Source organism: Gorilla gorilla, chromosome 5, assembly GCF_029281585.2.
Source record: "Gorilla gorilla gorilla isolate KB3781 chromosome 5, NHGRI_mGorGor1-v2.1_pri, whole genome shotgun sequence".
NCBI classification, from domain to species: domain Eukaryota; kingdom Metazoa; phylum Chordata; class Mammalia; order Primates; family Hominidae; genus Gorilla; species Gorilla gorilla.
This window is the reverse complement of record NC_073229.2, coordinates 86,753,859-86,779,710: the sequence shown is the minus strand read 5'-3', so window position 1 is coordinate 86,779,710 and position 25,852 is coordinate 86,753,859. Positions and strand designations below refer to the sequence as shown.

Below are 25,852 nucleotides of genomic sequence, written 5' to 3'. Positions count from 1 at the left end.
AGGATTAGGAAGATTTCTTGACCTTCTCTGTTTCAGGGAGTATAGGGCTTAGGCAAGTTGCAACATTGTCACTATAACCAATTACATTTGATTCCCTTAACCTGAAAAGAATAACAACAACAAAATTCCAAAAGATACAGACAATTTTCAAAGTAAAAAGTTCAAATGGCGCATAAATATATAAAATATTTTCCATTTCAGTTATTGCATAAATACAACTTTTACAAGTGTTGTATTTTGCCTATGATATTAGATAATACAAAATCCAATAATCCCAATACAATACAGACACTATATACACTAATATTAAAAGTAGGCATGCAGACATTCACGTACATACACACACACATACAAGTAATCAGGAACATATTTTATCTACATAGATCTAATTCTAGAAGTAGTATAAAACATTCATTACTGTAATATTATTAAAATTTATTTTGTAGTTGAATATGGTATGTATAGTGCTGTTCTCAGATCCATTTAAGATAGCAAACACTTGAATACCCTCTATGACCAACATTAGAAGAGGGCTTACATAGTTTTTAGTAGATTCATATCATGCAGCCATTGAAATCTTTCTAAGGATTTCCTAATGATATGAAAATATCTGTGGAAATAGTGAAATTTAAAATTGGCTATACTAGATGAGCTCAACTCTGTAAAGAACATTTTGCATAAGAATATGCATACAGTGGCAGGAAGTAGATAAGACCTATAAAGAGGAGTGGGAGTTACAGTCAGCAAAATTTGTCAGACTTGAAACAGGCAGAAGAGATGACTGGCAGTTTTTTCGTAGTGGCATTCTCGACATTGTCTAGTGAACCTTCTGATTCTATAGAAGTGTGCACCTTTAGTTGTTTTAGATTGATTAAGCTATTTATAACTCTGAAGGAGTAGTAGAGTTGTAGAAAACTTAACGGCAAATGCTGCCTGCTCCTAGCCATGAAGATACTTTTTCTTCATTAAAGTGCAAATGAATGGCCGGGTGTGGTGGCTCATGCCTGTAGTCCCAGCACTTTGGGAGGCCAATGTGGGTAGATCACTTGAGGTCAGTATTTCAAGACCGCCCCGGCCAACAGGGTGAAACCCCATCTCTACTAACAATACAAAAGTAGCTGGGCGTGGTGGCGGGCGCCTGTAATCCCAGTTACTCAGGAGGCTGAGGCATGAGAGTCTCTTGAACCCAGGAGGCAGAAGTTGCAGTGAGCCAAGATCTTGACAGCCTGGACAACAGAGCAAGGCTCTGTCTCAAAAAACAGAAAACAAACAAGCAAACAAAAAGATCGAGTTGTATTAAAAAAATAAAAAATACAAATGAATGTTGTCTAGTGGAGAATAAAACTCTTTGTAAGTCAAATTCTCATTTGAATTGACTTATTTCATTTATATTCACATTAATCAGTGAGTTAAATAAAATGAATGACATATGTTTATTTTATATTTACAGAGTCACAGTTTTACCATTTTGAAAATTATACATTTTCAATGTAATTAATGACCAGAGATAAAACTTAGAATTAAAAAAAAAAAAAAAGTCTAGGCTGAACTTTGGGAGAATCCCAGAATTTTGGGAGGCTGAGGTAGGCAGATAGCTTGAGCAGGAATTTAACAACAACCTGGGCAATATGGCAAAACCCTGTCCCTATATATTAAAAAAAAAAAAAACTAGACAGATGTAGTCGTGTGCTCCTGTGGTCCCAGTTACTCAAGAGACTGAAGTGGAGGATCGCTTGAGCCTGGGAAGTACAGGCTGCAGTGAGTCATGATCATGCCACTACACTCCAGCCTGAGTGACAGATCCAGACTCTATCTCAAAAAAAAAAAAAAAAAAAAGTTAAAATATTTTTTAATTAAATTTTTTACAAATCTAAAAAGGTTTGCCAAGATGCTTATAAGTTTGCTAAATAATATAAATACTAAAATGGTTCAACAGCAATGCTAGTGTATACAAGTTTAACTATTTCATCAATCAGCATCAAATCTTGTATAATCTTGCATTATTATCTAATCTTGTATTCAGCACTGGATCTTCCATAATAGTCATGAAATAATTGGTCTTTGTAAATTTTATTTGATGGTCTTTCTTAACTATTAAATTTGAAGATATTCCATGTTTGTTCATTGCTTTTAATCCTTTAATCCCTCCATAAATATGTAGCTTATTTTGATTTAGCCATTTGTATTGAAAATTGATTTGATACTTCTTTATCAGTTTACATTACGTACATATACAACATACGTATTGAAATTTAAAACAGCAAGTTGTAATTCTGTCTCTTGTAATTATAACATAACCCAGATAATACACTCTTTGATCCCACTTTCTTCATTGACATTTATGGGTTGAAAGATTATTTATATTGACATGAGATTCTTAAAACAAAATTCAATTTTGAGATCATTGCCATGTGATTTTGCTATTCATATCAAGCTCCATAAAATCACTTTAAAAAATAAACATGTATAAAAACGGTTAATATCTAAATACTAATTTAAAATCTGTAGTACTAAATTTGTAGTACTAAATTTGTTGTAGTAGGTGCTTGCACCTATTCACAACCAGTCATATATTCTAACTAAACAACATTTTATTTTAATATTTAGAGGCAATAATGATCAGAGAAAAAAAAAACAGAATAAAAAAAATCTAGGCCAGGAACAGTGGCTCGCATCTGTAATTCTAGAACTTTGGGAAGCTGAGGCAATTTTTTAGTTTAGAGGCAACTTTTTTCTTTTTAACATCTTCTTTCTTTAAACTAATGAATGTAAGAGTACTGAAAAGTCTCTTTCCCAATTTATTTTCCAGTAAAATGTAATTTTCTGTTATTTTTAAAGCAAAATTAGATTCACTGCCCAAGTAACCGCCTTAATACTTTTGAATAAAATAACTTTTTACATAAAACTTTAAAAATTATTAGTAATCTGTCTTGTGATTATCAGTTCTTTTAAGTTATTTTATAAAGAAGATTTTTGTAAACATGTACTTTGGTTAGAATGAATTATGTCAAAATAATCTATTAAAATAATCATGTTAGTTATTCTTTTGCCTCAATGAGACACCAAGACAGAATTTTCTCAGACTGTTTAGATCACTGGCATGGAATTTCACATTTAAAAGTTTTGATGGCTTTTATTTTTACTTTTCTCTATATTAAAAATTTTACTCAGCACATGTTAGTCCATTCTCACACTGCTATAAGGACATACCTGAGACTGGGTAATTTATAAAGGAAAGAGGTATAATTGTGTCACAGTTCTTCAGGGCTGGGGAAGCTTCAGGAAACTTACAATCATGGCGGAAGGGGAAGTGAACACATTCTTCTTCACATGGTGACAGCAAGGAGAAGTGCAGAGCAAAAGGGGGAAAAGCCCCTTATAAAACCATCAGATCTATGATAACTCACCCAGTATCATGAAAACAGATGGGGGAAACTGGAACTACAATTGAAGATGAGATTTGGGAGGGGACACAGCCAGACCTTATCACAGTATATACAGGATACTTTAGTCCAAAAATAATTTTAGCCAAAGTTACCAGCCAGATGCAACTATTAAATTGGAAAATATGCACAAAATGACATTCTGCAAAATAGACTTAAATGAATTTTTAAAAACTGTTTTTCAGTAAGAACTTCACGTGTTCTCATGAGTAATGAGCTACTGCTATAAAATACAAAGTGCAATGACAAACAACATCCATATCCAAGTTACAAACCAAAGGCCACACATGTGGTCATGAAAGAGTTAAATGGAAAAACAAAACAAAACAAAACAGATCTTCCATATAGGGTCTGTAAAGAGGTCTCTTTCTCTCTCTCTCTCTGTCTTTCTCTCTCTCTCTCTCTCACACACACACACACACACACACTTTCTCTTTTTCAATAATAAGTGGGAAAGTTTGATTCTGTGTTCACACTGAAATTTTTCACTCTCAACTCAAAAGCAAGGCCGTCTCTACTATGATCCCTCATACCCTTCACTCCAGCAATGGTAGAGAGAAGTTGATGAATTACTATTCACTGCAGCAGACTATTTTTATGGAGCAAGGATTGTTCCACTCAAAGTCATCTGTTATTTTGGTTTAGAAACTAACAAATTGTGATTCACAATGTTAGAGCAAAAGCAAAAAATATCATAGTCATGACTCTACTTAAATCTGAATTTTAAGCAATTGTAGACTCTGGTGCAATCATTGCTGACTATGGTTTTAAATCATAGGGAGAAGATTAATGAATAACAAAGATTGAAGTGATTACGAAGCAAAACAACAAAATCTTGAAAACACCTGGTCTGAGAGATTCCCTTTTCTATGAAGAGATAAACATTTTATCAATTCCCATATGGTAAAACTATTGGGACTATAATATAATTATATATATATATAGATATATACACACATAATTAATATATAAATAGTATACATAATATATAATGTATTTATACATAATATACATTTGTATATTATATATTTACATATATAATTATATAATATATATAAATATTTAGCAAAACATAATTAGTTAAGTAGGAAAATACCAATGTAAAATAATGTAAAAAAACAGCTGACTGTGTGCAGTGGCTCACATCTGTAATCCTGGCACTTTGGGAGGCCGAGGCAGGTTGTTCATCTGAGGTCAGGAGCTTGAGACCAGCCTGGCCAACATGGTGAAATCCCGTCTCTACTAAAAATACAAAAATTAGCCTGGCATGGTGGCAAGTGCCTATAATCCCAGCTACTCCGGAGGCTAAAGCAGGAGAATCACTTGAGCCTGGGGGGCAGATGTTGCAGTGAGCCGAGATCATGCCACTTCTCTCCAGCCTGGGTGAAAGACTGAAACTCTGTCTCTAAATAAATATAAAAGTAAATAAAACAGAGAACTGTGATCACATTCTAATTATATAATTGACTGTCTAATTTTTCATGTGGTTTGTGCAATTAGTTCAGAGAAGAGAGATGTTAGTATAAATGTTGTTGCTTTTATTCATGTTATCAAAGTAACAGTGCAGATAAATATTTTGTGTAGAAATATATTTGAATGCTTAAAATATGCATGTCTTTACAAAAATTCAAGTCATTGGTAGATTTGCTCATAATAGTATTTACCAATGTCATTTTTAATGTTGCCAATATCAAGGTTTATCAAGTAGCAGGTGTTTATGTCATTGAAATAGAGTTGGGGTTATAAATCATCTTTGAGCCATCCCTTAAATAACTTAAAATCTAATTAATCAGTTTTTAATCTTCAAACATAATAAAAAATGGAATTTGGAATATGACCGAGGTTGCTGTCAAGACCAAATATTCTAATTTTTTAATACAGTGAACATATGATTGGTGTTGACACATATACTTAGTGTTTCCAAACATAACACACACACACACACACACACACACACATTCTATTGTTATCCATTGCCACAGTTATTTTTTTGAAAAATCTCCATATGAAATACTATTTGGAAGAGAATATTAGGTATTTTAAAATTCGATAGACTGGTGGTTATACAATGTTCACTCAAATACAAATTTAATGGTATATTGTAAAATACTTTGTAAACTATCAAGTCTGAGTCAAATCTAGCTATTATTGGAAGATAGATGCCTACTATATCTAGTTGATTTTATGAAATATTTTTTGTAATGTATTTAAAACCAATTAGGAATAAAGAAGTGCCTGGAAATAATCCCATAGTTGGAAGTAATCTTAGAATTCATAAACTACTCAATCAAGACTGCTAAAAAGTCAAATCTATCTGTATATTTAGAATAAATGAAGTTAAATATTTGCAAAGTGTGCAGTCAATTCCTTGCACATTAATGTATTTGTATTTAAATATTATTAATTTGATTTGTGTAAGCTCTCTTTAAGCTTTCCAACCATGCTAGAAATTTTATGCTTTACTAGCCTTCTAGCTTATTAGAAAATCAAACCGTCTATCATTCCAGGTTCCCAGGTAATTGCATTCTATCCTCCACGATGGTGAGCACTTGGCTAATATACAATCACTCATTTCTTAAATGTTCTGTAGGCATTTGTCAAAGGAATCTTATTGGAACACATCTTCATTTTGAGCAAAGAGATAGCTTATATATCTATTTAAAGCAGTATTGTTGGGCAGCATACAAGATCTGACTATAGTTTCTAATAAATACACTATTATCCACATGGGACAAGGGTAGGCTAATTTGTAAGACAGCTTGTATCAACCCTTGGGGAAAAATGTTATGCATCTAGTGATTAAATCTTGGAAAGGCAGATAAAGTTTTTTGATGGGAAAGTTAATATTTAAAATTCAAATTAAATTAGCAATTACGTTGAAAGATGTGTTAAAATATAGTCTGGATTATAACAAAATAATGGATAACATTGTTGTGATTTTGAAACACAAGAGATTCAGAATTAACCACCAAATTCAGTTTTTTTTTTTTTTTTTTTGAGACGGAGTCTCGCTTTGTCACCCAGGCGGGAGTGCAGTGGCGCAATCTCGGCTCACTGCAAGCTCCGCCTCCCAGGTTCACGCCATTCTCCTGCCTCAGCCTCCCGAGTAGCTGGGACTACAGGCGCCCGCCACCACGCCCGGCTAATTTTTTGTATTTTTAGTAGAGACGGGGTTTCACCGTGTTAGCCAGGATGGTCTCGATCTCTTGACCTCGTGATCCGCCCGCCTCGGCCTCCCAAAGTGCTGGGATTACAGGCGTGAGCCACCGCGCCCGGCCCCCAGATTCAGTTTAAACAAGATGGCTTAATCAGCTCAATTAATCTTCGAAAAAAAATGCAACTTACATAATGGCCAAATATTGATTCATGAACAAATGTTCGTAAACTTCAATAATCTCTGAAATCAAACTTGTTTACTCAACAAAGAGTCTTACTCATCAGTGGTTATACACTATTAATGGCAATGTTTAAACTAACTCAGAATCTCTTACAATCAGTATACAATTTGTATATTAGATTAAAGGAACATAGTTTTGAACTATTTAATGTACATGTGTGTGATAAAGTGGCACCACCTAACTTTAAGGGCTATATTTCCAGATTTTGCTGTGAGAAAATTTGCAGAAAAGGAATATGAGGCCAACAGGGAAAAAAAGTGTCAGCAAGATTGAAGATGTGAATAAATTTATGCAAACTATATAGGCAATTTTATTTACTAAAATGAAGGAATAAATATAAGTACTAAATAAAAATAAAAATTGTGATACTTATGTCAGTTTTATGGTAGTGATTTTTAATTACCTTTCTCTAATTTTTTTGAGATAGAGTCTCGCACTGTTGCCTAGGTTGGAGTGTGCAATGGCGTGATCTTGGCTCACTGCTACCTCCGCTTCCCGGATTCAAGCGATTCTCCTGCCTCAGCCTCCCTGGTAGCTGAGATCACAGGCGCCCACCACTACACTCGGCTAATTTTTTTTTGTATTTTTAGTAGAGACGGGGTTTCACCATGTTAGTCAGGCTGGTCTCGAACCCTGACCTCAGGTAATCTGCCCGCCTCGGCCTCCCAAGTGCTGGGATTACAGGCGTGAGCCACCGCACCCGGCCACCTTTCTCTAAGTTTTAAAAGAATATTGCTTCCTACTATATAAAAGTATGTGCTCACATTAATTTTGCTTTAATATTGGTATTTAAAAGTATGCTAAGAATTTTATGTATATTTGGCATCAGCTAAAATAATTAATTCCCTTCTAACATTACCTCATTCTGATCAATAGACTTTATAATTCTTGTCTCTAGAGGCACAAATTGGCTTTAAAATGTGGCATGTTTTTATCTGCTTGCATTTAACAAATATGGCATCGCTGAAGAGGTTCTAAAGCATCAGCTCTGAATTTTGATGCCTCCCCTTTCTCCTCACCCTCTTTATTTCATTTCCTTTGTTGCCCACAAGTATTTATGCCACTAAAACTAGATAGTGGGGCAGGTTAGAGAGTTTGTTCCATTTTCTTAGAATACAATGTGCTTGGTATCATTGGAATGATGGCTTAATGGAGAAAGCATTGAGCTGGGGACAGAAAACTTCCATCTAAACCCAGCTCTTCTCTTATGTCCCTTCTGGATTTATGATTCCGTTAAAAACTAAAATAAGATTCCCCTTTACTACAAATGTAAGTGTTTAGTGTGTGCAAAGACATGGGAATATATCAATCTAAACTTTTTTATGCAAAGATAAACACCCACTGAAGCAATAATGTTAAAACAAGGCTTCACAGATGGCTGCGTGCTATAGTGGCAGCAAAGCGTTATGAGCTTTCTCCCTTTCTTTTCATGGTCTTGAGCTTACACATCTGGTTGGATGAAATGCATGACAGAAGGTGTTTGAAGGACTATACTTCAGAGAGAATTCGATCAGTAGACAGTTCATGAATATTTTTAATACTTTCAAGATTTAAACTTTTCACTCATCAATTTTACTTCAAAGAACATAGTTTTCATCTTAATTTTTTACAGCAAACTGCTGTAATATTTATTTATATTGAAAATGAAGCTTCATCAGACCATGATATACTTTCAAACATTTGTTTTATGTCATTCTTAGTAGCTAGAAATACAACACATATTTGATATATATAAGAACCATTTTAAGGATATATGCCTACCTGTCTAAATTAACATGGTGATTCGGAGTATTATTATAATGTCATGATTTGCAAATGTGATTCATTATAAACTATGTTGAGTGTTATCATTCTGTTTAATTCTAATCATTCTCAATCAGTCCAATATATTTATATTGTATATCATAGCTTTCTCAGAAATTGCTATCTGATTAGTCTTCTATAAGTTTGTTTTAGGAAATTTTACTGAATGAGAACTGTCTTTGGCTTATGTAGTGTTATAATTTAAATCAAAGTAAGGAACAAAGATGGCAGAAGAACTTCATCTCCTAGTGCATTTCCAAAAATGTTTCTGAGAAATATTATTCTATGAGATGTGTTCTGAGGTCAAATAATTTTGGAAATTATTGAATCTCCTTAGTGATGCAATGATGCATATTTTTGTGCACCAGCTATAAGACTGGAGAAGCAGAATTAATGCAATTTCCAGTTAGATATTCTTTAATCTGCAGAGTTTATATATTTTGCAGTGCAATAAAATAATAGACACTTTAAATACAATGGATAATAATTTACCTTAAAGACATAATTATTCTAATAAGCTCTCTATTTCTTTTTATTAATTTCCATTTAGTTCACTTATGCTTTAACTGCATTAAACTTGTTGCCAGAATATTAACAGAAATTGTGTTTTCAGTCCCTGAGGATGGCGTATATCTTTGCAATACTCAAGGTGTAGCAACACTAGTGTGGCTGGAATGCAGTGAGTGAAGGCAGGGGGGTGAGGTCAGAGACTTAGCAGGATGCCAGATCATGTAGGGTTTGTAAGGCTTATTATGGTATGGAATTTTGAATACTAGGAGGAGTCATGGAAGGGTTTCAAACAAAAAAGTCTCCTTAAACTTTGAAAGAATTGTTGTGACTATATTTTAGTGTTTGAATGGATGAATGGGTCATTGTATTATATGGGTCATTATCCATTCAAACATGAAAATATAGCAGTGGTGTATTCATGACATTCTCTGCTTAATTACCTACTTCTTTTGGGAGATACTCAATATATGTTTTATTTGTTAGGAAGGTGAACCTGGAAGTACTTGTTTTACAAATAGCAATTTTTAAGGGTTAAATGAGGTAATATTTGTGAACCACTTAACAACAGGATCTGGTACAAAGGGAATGCTAAATATAAGTATGTCCTGGATACCTGTAACCATCTTTTTCTGTGCGTAAGTATGATAATGTAATGCCAAGACAGTTTGTTAAAATATAGATTCTCAGTTGCCAACCTTTATCGGGCCCTTGGAACTGTCCAACAATCAAACTATATTTCCTTAATATTATTCTTTATTATTTCCTTCAGCCACTCTTCTTGCTTTCTTAATTCTCCTAAAGACGTTTACCTTTTCTTTCAACTTATATCCTTACCATTTATTGTGGAAAACAAAGGATTGTAATAATTGTCCACCAATATTAAACACTTATTTTGCTAGGAACTCTTTAAAGTACATTTTATTGGTCTTCTTAACAAGTCACCTAATCAAGTTATATTTTTTATTGCTATTTAATAAAATGAGGAAATTGACACACAGAAAGGCGTAAGTAACTTTCCCAGGCTTACACAGCTACTAAGAGGCAAAGCAGGAAATTCAGATTCAGACTCAGCCTGACCTAAGAGTTTGACTCTTAATCATTCTTAATACTAATTTGAAAATCCTCTCAGCATCAGCACTTACTGCAGGGATCCTGCTATCAGCAAAGTCCAATCTGTCTTCATATTTCCTGGATTTTGATTCTTCCATTATTCATCTTCTGTTTCTCCAGCTGTCCCATGCTAATGGCTCATCCGATGAATATTCAAGCATGTTCTAGTATTTTGCATATCTGCAAGTCTTTTCTGGTAGCAATAATTTTTATCAGAGACGATCATCTTAAAGTATCCATTAGTCTTCAGTGTCTGTTTCTTTAATTTCTGTTTTCTTTTGAAATGAATTTTTGATTTTCCAACTAATAGTAAATACATTCATAATTTAATGTTTATCCTCCCAGATATGTCTCTCTCTCTTTCTCTCTCTGTATATATAAATATGTGTGTGTGTGTGTGTGCATGTTATATATAAATATAACAAGTGTGTTATGTATACATAAACAAGTCTTATTTAATTATTGTTTATGCATAAATGTATATAAATCTTAGGAAATATTTAATGTTTAGGGTTCAATTTACATATACACATACTTGAAGGGTATGATATTCCACATAGCATGATTTTTTATTATTATACTTTAAGTTAGGGGATACATGTGCAGAACTTGGAGGTTTGTTACATAGGTATACATGTGCCATGTTGGTTTGCTGCACCCATCAACCCGTCATCTACATTAGGTATTTCTCCTATTGCTATTCATCCCCTTGCCCCCTGCCCCCTGACAGGCACCAGTGTGTGATGTTCCCCTCCCTGTATCCGTGGGTTCTCACTGTTCAACTCCCACTTATGAGTGAGAACATGCAGTGTTTGTTTTTCTCTTCATGAGTTAGTTTGCTGAGAATGATGGTTTCTAGCTTCATCCCTGTCCCTGCAAGGGACATGAACTCATTCTATGTCCATATATTCATATGTGGCTACATACATCAATACACATCTGTTTAGTTATAAAACTTGTTTTAGTAATTCTTAGTTATTGGCGTTGCCATATGAGTTTAAGAATAATATTCTCAGTTTCTATGAAAAAAGTCCAATTGTGATTTTTATTTTGGGTGCCTTGAATTAAAATTTATAGGTTAATTTAGAGACGTTTAACAACCTGACAATATTGAGTCTTTCTGCCCACAAGCATATTATATCTCCCCAAAGGGTTGTGCGTGCTTTATGTCTTTTATAAGCGTTTATTATCCTTTTCTTTGTTGAGGTCTTATATAATTTTTGTTTGATTTCTGGCCTTCACTACTTTCTTCTGTTTTCCACCATCTCAGACAAGCATGTAAAAAATATTACTATCACATTTTTCTAGCAATTTTAGATATTATCCAAATAGCTAGTGCACTATAGTATTAAAACCAGAAGTTTGAAGGCTCTGCAAACCACATCAGGCTGGCTTTTTCTTGAACTACTCTAAAGAAACCGCCCTTGATAACTCCAATAATTACCTCCATGTTGTGAAACATAATTGTTAATATTCATTCAACTTATTAGTCTCCCCAGTACCATTTGATAAAGGCGTCACCTAGATTTTGTAAACATTTCCTCTATTTGTTTTTCAAGACAAATATTCCCTGTCTACCTGAAAAAAAAAAAAATCTCTGCTACTCCTTCTCAACCACTTGCCCTATATTATCTTCCTATCTGGCCTCTAAATACTAGAATTTCTCAGAACTCAGGTCTCGGTGCTATTTTTTTATTTAACTATAGTCTTTAACAAGGTATCTCTCCTATCACCATGCTTTGCTTGTCTTCTATAGTCGTATGATTCTCAAATTGATCTATTTAGTGTCATTGTCTTCTTCCCCATATTTACTTGAATATATCATTCTATCTCAAATTAAATGTATCTGAAGTAAATTCATCATCACGTCACCACATTTAAATTTCTTCCATGATTTCCTCTTTTTCCTTATCTCAGATAATTTGACTTTGTGCTTTATATTGTCCGTTGATAGCACTGTTTCCACTCTTTCCTGTGTGGTAGGGGCTAGACACCTGTATATTACTGTGATGGTTGATTTTACATGTCAACTTAACTATGCCCTGGGCTGCTCAGATACTTGGGCCAACATTATTTTGGGTGTTTCTGTGAGGGTGTTTTTAAGTGAAATTAACATTTAAAGTGATAAACTGAGTAAAACAGATGGCCTTTCCTAATGTGGGTGGGCATCATTTAATCAGTTGAAGGCATGAATAGAACAAAAAGTTTGACATCGCTGAGTAAGGAACAGTATCCTCTGGTAACAGCCTTCAGACTGGAATATTGGCCTTTCTTCTGCCTTTAGACTTAAACTAAAATATCAGCTCTATATTAGTCTGTTCTCATGCTACTAATAAAGACATACCTGAGACTGGGTAATTTATAAAGGAAGAAAGTTTAAAGGACTCACACTTCCACATGGCTGGAGAGGCCTCATAATCATGGCAGAAGGCAAAGGAGAAGCAAAATCACATCTTACATGGCAGCAGGCAAGAGGGCTTGTGCAGGGGAACTCCCATCTATAAAACCATCAGATCTCGTGAGACTTGTTCACTACCATGAGAACAGCACAGGAAAGACCTGCCCCCATGATTCAATTACCTCCCACTGGGTCCCTCCCAAAACAAAATGGGAATTATGGGAGCTAAAATTCAAGATGAAATTTGGGTGGGGACACAGCCAAACCATATCAAGCTCTTTCTGGGTCCCAAGGCCACTGACCTTTAGACTGGAACTACATAGGCATTCCTGGTTCTCAGGCCTTCAGACTCAGACTGAGATTAAAACATCAGCTATCCTGGGTCTCCAGTTTACTGACTCACCCTACAGATCTTGGGATTTGCTGGCCTCTATAACTGGAGGAGCCAATTCCTTATAGTAACTAACAAAATATCTCCTATTGCTTTTGTTTTCCTGGAGAACCCTGACTAATACAAGCACATTTTCCAGACTGTCTCTCATCAGGATGATTTTTGATTCAATGAGATGCATGTAAAAGAATATTTGAAATGTGAAAACAGAAACATCGTGTTTTCCAGCAGCAGCTAAATCAGGTAAATGAGTGTAGAAATAAACATAAACCACCCAAATGAGAAGTAAAAGTTGTTTATTCAGAGCAATGGAGTCAGGAATTATCACGTGTATTTGGCAAAGACTTAAATGCAGACAGTGGAGTGCGAAGCTTTACGGTGGAAAAAGGGGAAGGCTTCAGTTGTGCCCTGATTGGAGGCTGTTGCCATGGAGAAGCTGTAGATAAGCTAACTAGAACCAGGACATCCAATGTGATTGGTTATGTGTGCATATTTGACTTTCTTCATTTGGTCCTAAGTTGCAAGCAGACGCAAAAATTAAGGAAGCCGTCAGTCAATGAAGTGCTGGCTGTTTTTCAGCTAGTTGCTATGGGGTTGTTTTTTGGCTTTCTGGACTGGTTGCTGTAGAGGTGGGTCAGAGCTCTACTTTCATATATGGTCTGGCCATTGTGTTTGTATATTCCGGCTCATAGTCACCCCTTTTGGTCATTCTCTTACTTTCAAGAGGTTAGCCAATTTAAGGAAAGCTGCAAATCCAGCTCTTTACCACTCAGAGATTATTCAGTAAACTTCATATAAAACTGTATTACAAAATATTCTTGACCTTTTTGTTGTATTATCATAGTGATTTTCTGACTAGAGAGCAGATGTGCAGAACCTTTTAAAAATCTAGATAGCACGCAGCATCATGCCACTCTCACAAAGCCAGAATGATTAATAGTTCCTATAAGGTGATTTGGAACTAGGAACCTCAATTGCCAAATCAAGACCAAAATAACAAATTTGATAGACCATGAAGATTAACCTTAGAGAGCCAAATAGCTTATACTTTAAAACAATATATAAATAGTTCCAACTTGCTTGTTTCTTTGATCCAAGTACAAGAAGTATGAGCAATGGCACAGACACCAGGATGACTAAAAGACAAAAAAAAAAATTAGGGTAATGTTATTGTCTATCACTACCCATGCCAATGAGTTGAGATTGATCTGTGTTTCTACCTCGGACAAAGGCAATATCATCAATAACTTCTGCCAGAGTGAGTGTCTTAGTCCATTCAGGCTGCTGTACTAAAATGACATAAATTGGGTGGCTTATAAACAACAGAAATGTATTTTTTTCAGTTCTAGAGGCTGAGAAATTCAAGATCAAGATGCCAGCAGACTCCATATGTGGTGAAAGCCTGTTTCTCATAGATGGTATCTTCTAGTGTCCTCATATTGCTGAATGGGTGAGCAAGCTCCTTTGGGACTCTTTTATAAAGGCACTTATTCATTAGGACAGAGGCCTCTAACCTAATCATCTCCCCCAATTCGCATCTCTCAGTACCACCACATTAGGGATTAGGTTTCAACATATGAAATATTTGGGGACAGAAACATTCAGACTATAGTATTAAGTGTTAGTTCTTTTACAGTCTTTTCTAGCTGCATGATTGCCACCAATGGGAACAATGCTCTGATTGCATAAACAATGAGGCAGTAATTTCTCCAGATAGTGTGCCTGTATAATCAGCAGTTACCTTATTTTGGAGCTCATGTCTGAGTCAGTGTTTCCAGCCCTGGCAATTTATAGTAATAGCTAGGTTACATATTTGGATCTCTGTCAGTCTCTTTTAGGTATTTGGTCAATTGCCCCATAAAGGTTGTTGAATTCAACTTTAGAATTACCTAGGGTCTGATGAATACAGCAAAATACTACCTACTTGGTGGATTGAACAACGGAAGTTTATTTTCTCATAATCCTGGAGGCTAGCAGTTTAAGACTGAGATGTAGGCAAGGTTGGTTTCTTTTGAGAGCCTCTCTCCTTGGCTTGTAAGTAGTCCTCTTTTCTCTGGGTCTCCACATGATCTTTCCTCTGTGTGTCTGTGTCCTGATCTCCTCTTCTCATAATGACATTGGTTATATTGGACTAGGGCTCACCCTAATGACCTAGTTAAACTTTAATTACTTATTTAAAAGCCCTCTCTACAAATACAGTCAAATGTTGGCATACTGGGGATTAGGACCTAAACATTTGAAGGGGTGGGGAGAGCACAGTTAAGCCATTACTACCCAAGTGAGAACAAACAAAAGCTATTTATTCAGAATATGCTATATAGCAAGGGAGTTGGGAACAATCACTTGTGTTTGGCCTAGACTCAAAAGCAGGTGGAGGAGTGGGAAAGTTTTATAGTGAAAAAAAAGGGAAGACCCTGATTGGAGGCTGTTGGAATGAAAAAGCCGTAGTCTTATTTGGAACTCTGAAGTTTAATTTTTTTAATTATTATTATACTTTAAGTTCTAGGGTACATGTGCACAACGTGCAGGTTTGTTACATAGGTATACATGTGCCGTGTTGGTTTGCTGCACCCATTAACTCATCATTTACAGTAGGTATTTCTCCTGATGCTATCCCTCCCCCATCCCCCCACCCCATGATGTTCCCCACCCTGTGGCCAAGTGTTCCCATTGTTCAATTACCACCTATGAGTGAGAACATGCAGTGTTTGGTTTTCTGTCCTTGTGATAGTTTGCTCAGAATGATGGTTTCCAGCTGCATCCGTGTCCCTGCAAAGGACATGAACTCATCCTTTTTTATGGCTACCTCGTATTCCATGGTGTATATGTGCCACATTTTCTTAATCCAGTCTATCACTGATGGACATTAGGGTTAGTTCCAAGTCTTTGTATTGCGAATAGTGTCACAATAAACATATATGTGCATGTGTCTTTATAGTAGCATGATTTATAATCCTTTGGGTATATACCCAGTAATGGGATGGCTGGGTCAAATGGTATTTCTAGTTCTAGATCCTTGAGGAATCATCACACTGTCTTCCACAATGGTTGAACTAGTTTACACTCCTACCAACAGTGTAAAAGTGTTCCTATTTCTCCACATCCTCTCCAGCATCTGTTGTTTCCTGACTTTTTAATGATTGCCATTCTAACTGGTATGAGATGGTATCTCATTGTGGTTTTGATTTGCATTTCTCTGATGACCAGTGATGATAAGCATTTTTTTTCATATGTCTGGTGGCTGCAAAAATGTCTTCTTTTGAGAAGTGTCTGTTCATATCCTTTGCCCACTTTTCGATTTTTTTTTCTTGTAAATTTGTCTAGGTTCTTTGTAGATTCTGGATATTAACCCTTTGTCAGAGGGTAGATTGCAAAAATTTTCTCCCATTAAGTAGGTTGCCTGTTCACCCTGATGGTAGTTTCTTTTGCAGTGCAGAAACTCTTTAGTTTAATGAGATCCCATTTGTCAATTTTGGCTTTTGTTGCCATTGCTTTTGATGTTTTAGTCATGAAGTCCTTGCCCATGCCTATGTCCTGAATGGTATTGCCTAGGTTTTCTTCTAGGGTTTTTATGGTTTTAGGTCTAACATTTAAGTCTTTAATCCATCTTGAATTAATTTTTGTATAAGGTGTAAGGAAGGGATCCAGTTTCAGCTTTCTACATATGGCTAGCCAGTTTTCCCAGCACCATTTATTAAATAGGGAATCCTTTCCCCATTTCTTGTTTTATCAAGTTTGTCTAAGATCAGATGGCTGTAGATGTATGGTGTTATTTCTGAGGGCTCTGTTCTGTTCCATTGGTCTATATCTCTGTTTTGGTACCAGTACCATGCTGTTTTGTTTACTGTAGCCTTGTAGTATAGTTTGAAGTCAGGTAGTGTGAGGCATCCAGCTTTGTTCTTCTTGCTTAGGTTTATCTTGGCAATGTGGGCTCATTTTTGGTTCCATATGAACTTTAAAGTAGTTTTTTCCAATTCTGTGAAGAAAGTCATTGGTAGCTTGATGGGGATGGCATTGAATCTATAAATTACCTTGGGCAGTATGGCCATATTCATGATATTGATTCTTCCTATCCATGAGCATGAAATGTTCTTCCATTTGTTTGTGTCCTCTTTTATTTTGTTGAGCAGTGGTTTGTAGTTCTCCTTGAAGACATCCTTCACATCCCTTGTAAGTTGTATTCCTAGGTATTTTATTCTCTTTGAAGCATTTGTGAATGGGAGTTCACTCATGATTTGGCTCTCTGTTTTTCTGTTATTGGTGTATAGGAATGCTTGTGATTTTTACACATAGATTTTGTATCCTGAGACTTTGCTGACGTTGCTTATCAGCTTGAGGAGATTTTGGGCTGAGATGATGGGGTTTCTAAATATACAATCATGTCACCTGCAAACAGGGACAATTTGACTTCCTCTTTTCCTAATTGAATACCTTTTATTTCTTTCTCTTGCCTGATTGCCCTGGCCAGAACTTCCAACACTATGTTGAATAGGAGTGGTGAGAGAGGGCATCCCTGTCTTGTGCCGGTGTTCAAAGGGAATGCTTCCAGTTTTTGCCTATTCAGTATGATATTGTCTGTGGGTTTGTCATAAATAGCTCTTATTATTTTGAGATACGTTCCATCAATACCTTGTTTACTGAGAGGTTTTAGCCTGAAGGACTGTTGAATTTTGTTGAAGGCCTTTTCTGCATCTATTGATATAATCATGTGGTTTTTGTCATTGGTTCTGTTTATGTGATGGATTATTGATTTGCGTATGTTGAACAAGCCTTGCATCCCAGGGATGAAACCGACTTGATCGTGGTGGATAAGCTTTGTGATGTGCTGCTGGATTTGGTTTGCCAGTATTTTATTGAGGATTTTTGCATCGATGTTCACCAAGGATATTGGTCTAAAATTCTTTTTTTATTGTGTCTCTCGCAGGCTTTGGTATCAGGATGATGCTGGCCTCATAAAATGGGTTAAGAAGGATTCCCTCTTTTTCTATTGATTGGGGTAGTTTCAGAAGGAATGGTACCAGCTCCTCTTGGTATCTGTGGTAGAATTCTGCTGTGAATCCGTCTGGGCCTGGACTTTTTTTTGGTTGGTAGGCTGTTAATTATTGCCTCAATTTCAGAACCTGTTATTGGTCTATTCAGAGATTAAGCTTCTTCCTGATTTAGTCTTGGGAGGGTGTATGTGTCCAGGAATTTATCCATTTCTTATAGGTTTTCTAGTTTATTTCCATAAAGGTGTTTATAGTATTCTCTGAGGGTAATTTGTATTTCTATGGGATCGGTGTTGTTCATTATGATCATAAATACTTATTTTCTATTTAATATGGCAATAAATTATACACAAATAGAGCTTAGCAATCTTTTAAAGCAGCTAATATTAGTAACTTTTATACATATTTTTAATTAAAAACAAAATTTATCCTTTTTTATTACTAAAAATCTATAAAATCGACAATTGCAAAGTTAAAATTGAGGAAGCAATTACAATAAATTGTAGAGATATTTTTAAAGATCCTGAAACAAACTTCATTAAAAAGGATAGTTGAACTAGTTTACACTCCCACCAACAGTGTAAAAGTGGAAACTTCAGAAAGCAGAAGTAGAGATTATACCCTTTAGTTTATCTAAAAAATACTTGCCATATTTTTTTTCTGTTGGTAATGTTTACTCTAAAGCTTTTTAGTACCTATCCATCTAGGGAATGTGGGAAAGGAAAGCATTAGAATCGTTTCTAATCTCTGTTATTTGTCGGACCTGTGCTCCAGGACAGCAAAAGTGAGAAAATATTCCTGATTGTCCCGGTGTGAAATCGAGGCTGCTTTGCTGGAATTTTCACTTTTTCCCCTTTAAACGTAAAGCAATTTTTATACCTAGCGTGATAAAACAGTAACAAATGTGATATTACATTGCTTCTTGAACTAATAATGCATCAGGGACTGTAGCTGTAATGCTTAATGTTTTGATCTAATCTTGAAGAAAGACTAAGTCAGAACAAGAAGAATTAGACATAATTAATTCAGCAGCCCATGGCAGAACAAAACAAGTATTCTAACATCATGCACCATAATATGGATATCAAAGAATTTTGGATCAAAGAAAAATATTATGACTTGAGATCATTCAGATTGAATAGAAATATGAAGGCTTTAAAATACGTAGCAGAGTAAATATAGACTTTCTTACATGTAGAGTTATAATACTGGTTATAATCTTAGATTTTTGTTTTAATTTTAAAAAATTTGTTAAGCATATGATTATATATAATTTAGCAGGTAGTTGAGTTCAATAATTGTTTAAATTAAAATAAAAAACACCACCTTTTAAAGTATTTAAAATATTCATATTTCATTTTTATACATTTTCTATAACAGCAATAGAAATAATAACAACAATAATTTACATATGTAGAGTGTTTAATAAGTGCCTAGTATAATAATAAGAATTTTAACATATATTATCCACATCACACAGTAACTTACACAGAGTTAACAAATTCCCTTCTAGGTTCAAAGAATTTACATCACCAAGCAGATCTTGTGAATTAGGTTAATGAAAGATGTTTTAAAAATCAAGATGTTCTATATATTACCGATGAAACAAAAGGTTAACATGTCAATTGCTTCTTACGGTGGCTCCTAATTAGATAGCTCAAATCTATTTTAGCTGTTTTCTATCTTTCAATCAGCATCTGTGGGCACCTGTTGATTACTGCTCCCAGCTCTGGCACCCAGCCCACAAATTCATACCAACCTTGTTTGTCCACACTGAGCAGCGTGCATAAAATGAAGAGGAAATAGATTCTGCCTTGACTTTAATATTTATGCTGCTCATAGGGATCTCCCTATCCATTTAAAACTCTGAACAAAGGCTCCTATGTGCATACTAGGACTTGAATGTTTCCTTTCATGTAGTCTGACTTTGGGGATTGGGCTTTCAGTTAGTTATACCTCTCCGGTTCTGTCAGATTATAATGAGGCCACACTGTGTCTTCTTTCTTGCCTCGTGTTCCATTTAATCCCAGAATCCCGAATGCTGAACATAACATAGACCTTTGTATTTCACTCATGTATTCATTCAGTTATTGAAAAACATTTATGAAGCATTTTCTTTATAACTCATGCCATGATAAATGTGGCAAATACAATGATGATAACATAGGTATTGCCTCTTAAAGCCATTTCCTTTAAGAGATAAATGCCTGTTTATTTCCCTCTTGCCGGGAGAACATTAATTTCTATAAAATTTCCTATCCTGAACTCTGTGGAATTCCTTATTTCCTGATCAGAGATCATAAGGCATCATGGATCAAAGAGTTTTAAAAGAACTGAATAATTAAATTTCAGTAAGTCATCCACACTTTCCATTGTACCATAAAAAACACAGATTATTCATTTATATTTCTACTGTAAAGGAGATCTAAATACAGAAAATTCTTTAATCTATTACTATTTTTCTTAAAGGAGCAAGTGATTGTATTAACTATCATATTAAAATTTTGTAGGCAATTTAGATTCTTTATTTTTCTAGAAAAATGTGTTTATTGGAATTATTTAAAGAGAAAAATATGGGACTTCATATTTTTAAGTGCAAGCACAAGGAACAAAAAGTATGCAGACCAAATGGCCCTAAAAACTTTTGGCCATACCTAAACACTCTACATAAATGATGTCTTTTCAAATTCAGTGGAAATGTATGTTGTCTTTCCACATTCCTTTTCATAAACTGAGGTGTAAAGCAGTTTAGTAACTTGACTGAGGTTAACTAAATGATTTTGTCAGGAAGGCAGGTATGTTTTATTATAAGAAAAAAATGAGTCATGAAAAACAGAGTATGAATCCAGTTTAATTCTTGGAATGATACAAAAATTATGTTTTTATAAGCTTTTTTTAATAATAATAACTGTTGACATTTAAGCCAGGGGTCCACCAGCATTTCTGTTAAGTCTAGATAGATATTTTAGACTCTTTAAGCCATGCAATCTTTGACACAATCCTCATCTTGTAGCTTAGAAGTCATAGACAATACTTAAACTAATGTGCATTACTGCGTTTTGAAAAACTGTATTTACAAAGACAGGTGGTGGGCTGAATTTGGAGTCCCATGGGCCATTGTTTGCTGACTCCTACTTTGGAGCTGGGTCAAAGAGTATGTGAATTTAGAGTTTGATAGACACTGAGAAATTGCTCTCTCTAGAAGTTTCACCAAGTAGGCTACCAAGCAAAATAATTGGGAATATCTTCCCATTTACATTACTGACTGACAAACGGTAAGCTCACTGTTGATTATCTCATTATATTAATCTTAGTTTCTTTATAAAAACAAAAACCTGAGATGGATTTTAATGATTTGTTATAGGATACAATCCCAAGGCTGAGACAAAAACAATAACAATAAAAATATGAGACAGGCAGGGAAATGTAAAAAGCAAACAAAAGATAATATTTTCTTCATCATTTTGAGCTGATATAACTAAGTACCATAAATTGAATGGCTTCTAAACAACAGAAAATTATTTTTCCTACTTCTAGAGGCTGGAATTCCAAGATCAAAATGCCAACAGTGTTGGGTTCTAGTGAGGGTCTGCTTCCTCGTTCATAGACAGCATTCTCACTGTGTCCTCACATGATGGAAAGGGCAAGGGAGCTCTCTGGGGTCTCTTTCATAAAGGCATTAATCCCATTCATGAGGGCTGTAATGATTATTACATCATAATTTAATCATGAAGGCCCAACACTTAATACCTTCGTCTTGGGGATTATGATATCAACATGTTAATTTTGGGTGGACACAAACATTCAGTCCATAATAATGTGTTATCAGGCTGGTTGATATTTCATGAAGAACATGTGTTTCATGCTTACAAGACAACTCTGAGGGGAACGTATATAAGAAATTATTGCTTCAGGGGGAGTAATAGAAAGGCAATTTATTAATCAACTTCCTCTGGTGTCCTGTGTTTCATCTGTCAAAGTTTGTTCTAGGGGATTTTAGTTCTCCTGTACTTCTGAATTGTATCACCTGGTATCTTAAGCAGCTTCTGGGAAGCCAGATCTTTCTTCACATTCTTTGGTAATTCATCTGAGCCCAGAGACTCTAGATATTTGCTTTAGGTGATACAAGCATATAGGCCTCAACAGAGTGGTTACTTACACAGAATTATGAGGAAGTAAGCATCCAAAAGCCAGAACATCATAAGGTTGAGATAATTTTAGGTAAAGCTTAAAATGCGTCACTCCTTGCAACATTCGCAATTGCTTGAAATGTCCTTTCATTATGCCAAGATCCCATACTATTTTTTTTTTTAAGAATAACAAGCCCCCAAGAGGAAATCTAAAGCCTAATCAGTCATAATATCCACTTCAAGATGGTGGCTAATTTTGATCTTCTAGAGAACTTAAAACGGTTAAAGAAGTCATCTATAATACTTGCTTCTGCATCTCCTCTTGAGCAATTAATTGATATTTCTTATCTTTCTCTTGAATCATCCATTCTAGATTTCTGAAAATTTGCAAAAGACTTTAGCTTGTCTCAGAGCTTGCCAAGAAAAGAAACCTAGAAGTTTATTTCTGAAGGGTCTGAACCTTTAATTACCATGTTCTTCTTGGTTTGTTATTATTGAAATTTCCATAAAGAATTTTCAAGGAACATAGAATAATGAGTGAATTCTCTTTACTTTATATGTAAATAAATTTCCCCAATTGATTGGTTAGTGTCTTAGTCCGTTTTGTGCTGCTATAACAGAATAGTCGAGACTAGGTAATTTATAATGAATGGAAATATATTGGCTCATAGTTCAGGAGACTGAGAAGTTCAATATCAAGACACTGGAATTTGTCAAGGGCCTTCTTGCTGGGCCATGACATGGAGGAAGGCAAGAGGGTGAGAGACGGCAAGAGGGGGTCAAGTTACTTTTTTACAAAGGAACCCATTCCTCTCAGGAGGGTAGAGCCCTCATAGCCTAATCAACTCTTAAAAGTCCTACCTCTTAATTGTGTTACAACAGCAATTAAATTTCAACACAACATTCAAACCATAGTAGATAACATCAATCATAGATCCTCATTATAACCAGGACACCCAGCCTGCACAGCAAATACATTTTGTCTGCTTATCAATAGCATTAGAACCTAGTTGGTAGATTGTAGTTATCAATTCTATTTCAGTGAAATTTTTTCTATGTTCCCCTTGGAGAAATGTTGCTCCTAACAATCAGAAACAGAGACTGAGTTTGTGAGGAGAGAATTCCACAATATGGACATTTTGAAATATAAATTATTTCTACTTTCACCTTTATTTTCTCAATTCATATTAAGTTACAATCTCATTATATTGGCCATTGTTTCAACATATGTGCTGTTACCAGAAGGACAGTTTCTCAACACTGAAAGTATAGTGCTCGAGCTGATGCCTTAGTAACACTTTCAGCCATTCAGTTAATAGTTTTTAAAAACTGATCCTAGGCTATTTCACATGGCACAACCAGTGAATCCAATAGTCGTGAGCCTATTGAACCAACTCCTTTGCCATAAAATGAGCTTCTTAATTTCAGACAATGTTGTATGGATTATCATGTTGATGGATGTGTTACTTTGTAACCCTTAACTAAAGCTGATTAGGGAGGTCCCATGTGTGGAAAATCAAACCCATATCTACACAGTTTATCATGTCTACTATGGATGAATGACTTTCATTTCGTGTCAATGCATTTGATTGTAATAGGTGTATGCCCGGTCTCCCTGAGTAACAGTGTGATAGCAAAGACAGCGTCCAATTATACTGGCAAGTCAGACATAGACTAGTGGAAATAACTAGATCAGTTTGGATGAGAAGGCATCTGTATTATTGGGCCTGTGCATAACCTTTTGTGCCACCATGACATTTATGACTTTTCTGTGCTAACACTGGGGTGACCTGAAGAGAAACTGGATGACTTTTAAAAGGTATGTCATCTGTTCTGTTGAAAGGTGTGATCAATTTAGTGCTCAGAGATCTATCCTCTGAAAGGATTTCTGTTCTCCATCATGCTACTGGGCTGTCCTCTGTGGGCCTATAATGAAGAAGATGTGCAGTTTTGAATAGTGCTACCATAAACCAACCCATATGTGAGTCATACCCCAGTATATTTCTCTACCATTATTTAGTCATAAGGAAACTCCTTTTGTGAATATAGTGTGAGTTAGGGAGGTGATATAGGTGTCTGTAATTTATAATGCTTTCTAGAGTTACTTGGGGGTTAACCAGAATATACTACTCCTAGGCCACAAGAGGTTGTTGCTGAGATTGACTAACCTTTATGTACCTAAGGACATGCACCTCATTGAAAGTCATTCTGTCCCATGGACTGACACTTAGTTTTTACTATGGTCCAGTAACAGACATGGAAATTTTTAAGTGATGAGAAGGAGAAAATTGCTTAACCTTTCTCCAGAAACCTAGGGACTCATCCCTTTGGGCTACCCAAAACTCCACACACTCCTGTTCCAACACCGATTCCTATAGCTTTATAAAATATACTGAATTATTTGGGTTGAGTTTTAGAGAAGCTTATACTGCCACCTGGACTTTATGCAGTGCCCTCTCGTTATTTCGATTCCACTCAAGATTAGCAGTCTTTTTTAAATTTAATTTTATTTTTTGAGACACAGTCTTGCTCTGTCGCCCAGGCTGGAGTGCAGTGGCGTGATCTGGGCTCACTGCCAGCTCCGCCTTCCGGGTTCACGCCATTCTCCTGCCTCAGCCTTCTGAGTAGCTGGGACTACAGGCGCCCGACACCACGCCCAGGTAATTTTTTGTATTTTTTAGTAGAGACGGGGTTTCACCGTGTTAGCCAAGATGGTCTCAATCTCCTGACCTCATGATCCACCCGCCTCGGCCTCCCAAAGCGCAGGGATTACAGGCGTGAGCCAAGCAGCCTTTTGAAAAAACTAAAAAAGACACGTTGGAGCAGGTTTCCAAATGTTTGCTAGCTACAAATCTAAAGAGACTTATCAAGTGCTGTGCATTATGCTTGGTGATGAGAGATGAGAAGAGTGATGGCATCTTTTAAGAGAAAAGAAATATTCTAAGATATTTCGGACCAAAGGACCTTCTCAAAATTTTACTTACAATTGATCGCTGAATCTTTGTGTTCTACACCTGCCGTGGTTTGATGTTTTCTGTAAATATCATGTATTGAAAACTTAATTCCCCAAATCATATGTCAATGGGAATCAGATTTGATGCCGTTGGAAGATAACTAGGATTAGATAAGGTCAATAGAATGCGGCCCGTAACGGGACAGGTGGTTTTATAAGAAGAGGAAGAAAAGCCCTAACTGACATGCTATTTCTCTCTCACCATGTGATACCCTTCACTAAGTTATGACAAGGCTCTCACCAGATACACCTCCCTGACCTTGGACTCCTCAATCTCTAGGAACCAGACCAAAATAACTTATTTTCTTTATAAATCACGCAGTCTCAGGGTAATTTGTAATTATAGCAAAAGAAAATGGACTAAAACACTCCAGACTCACTGCCATGTATGTAATTAGTAGAACATTTAAGACATTTCTTATGTTATTAGTAGTCTAATTAAGAGAATATAATTCATAAATGGGCAAGAGTGCTGTTTTGTGAAATTCCAAAACAATCAAGACTTCTGAGCTCCTCTGTTAGATAAAGTAGGAGCACTCATTGCCATGAGGCAAGACTGGAAAGATATACTGTTGTCCATTTCATCTAAAAGTAAACTGCTTTAGATGCTTCCTGTTTATGGATATGGAAAACAAAAGAGTCAGTGATTAGTTACTTCATGTCAAATG

General features: G+C 35.5%; 1 protein-coding gene across 18 annotated transcripts in view; it reads left to right on the top strand.

Annotated features, from left to right (window-relative positions):
• The window catches only part of LOC101154628 (protein eyes shut homolog), a 460,684-nt gene that overhangs the window by 242,234 nt on the left and 192,598 nt on the right, over positions 1-25,852 (top strand). For 7 of the 18 annotated variants that reach the window (XM_055391328.2, XM_055391331.1, XM_055391330.2 and 4 more), the window contains one exon: positions 14,397-14,503. The exons of 7 other annotated variants lie outside the window; for them this stretch is intronic. The gene's annotated coding sequence lies outside the window, so the exon portion shown is untranslated. Of the gene's footprint in view, positions 1-4,221; positions 4,347-13,192; positions 13,297-14,396; positions 14,504-25,852 lie in introns of all 18 variants that reach the window. 4 more of the 18 variants (XM_055391335.1, XM_055391321.2, XM_055391332.1 and 1 more) reach the window with 2 other exon arrangements.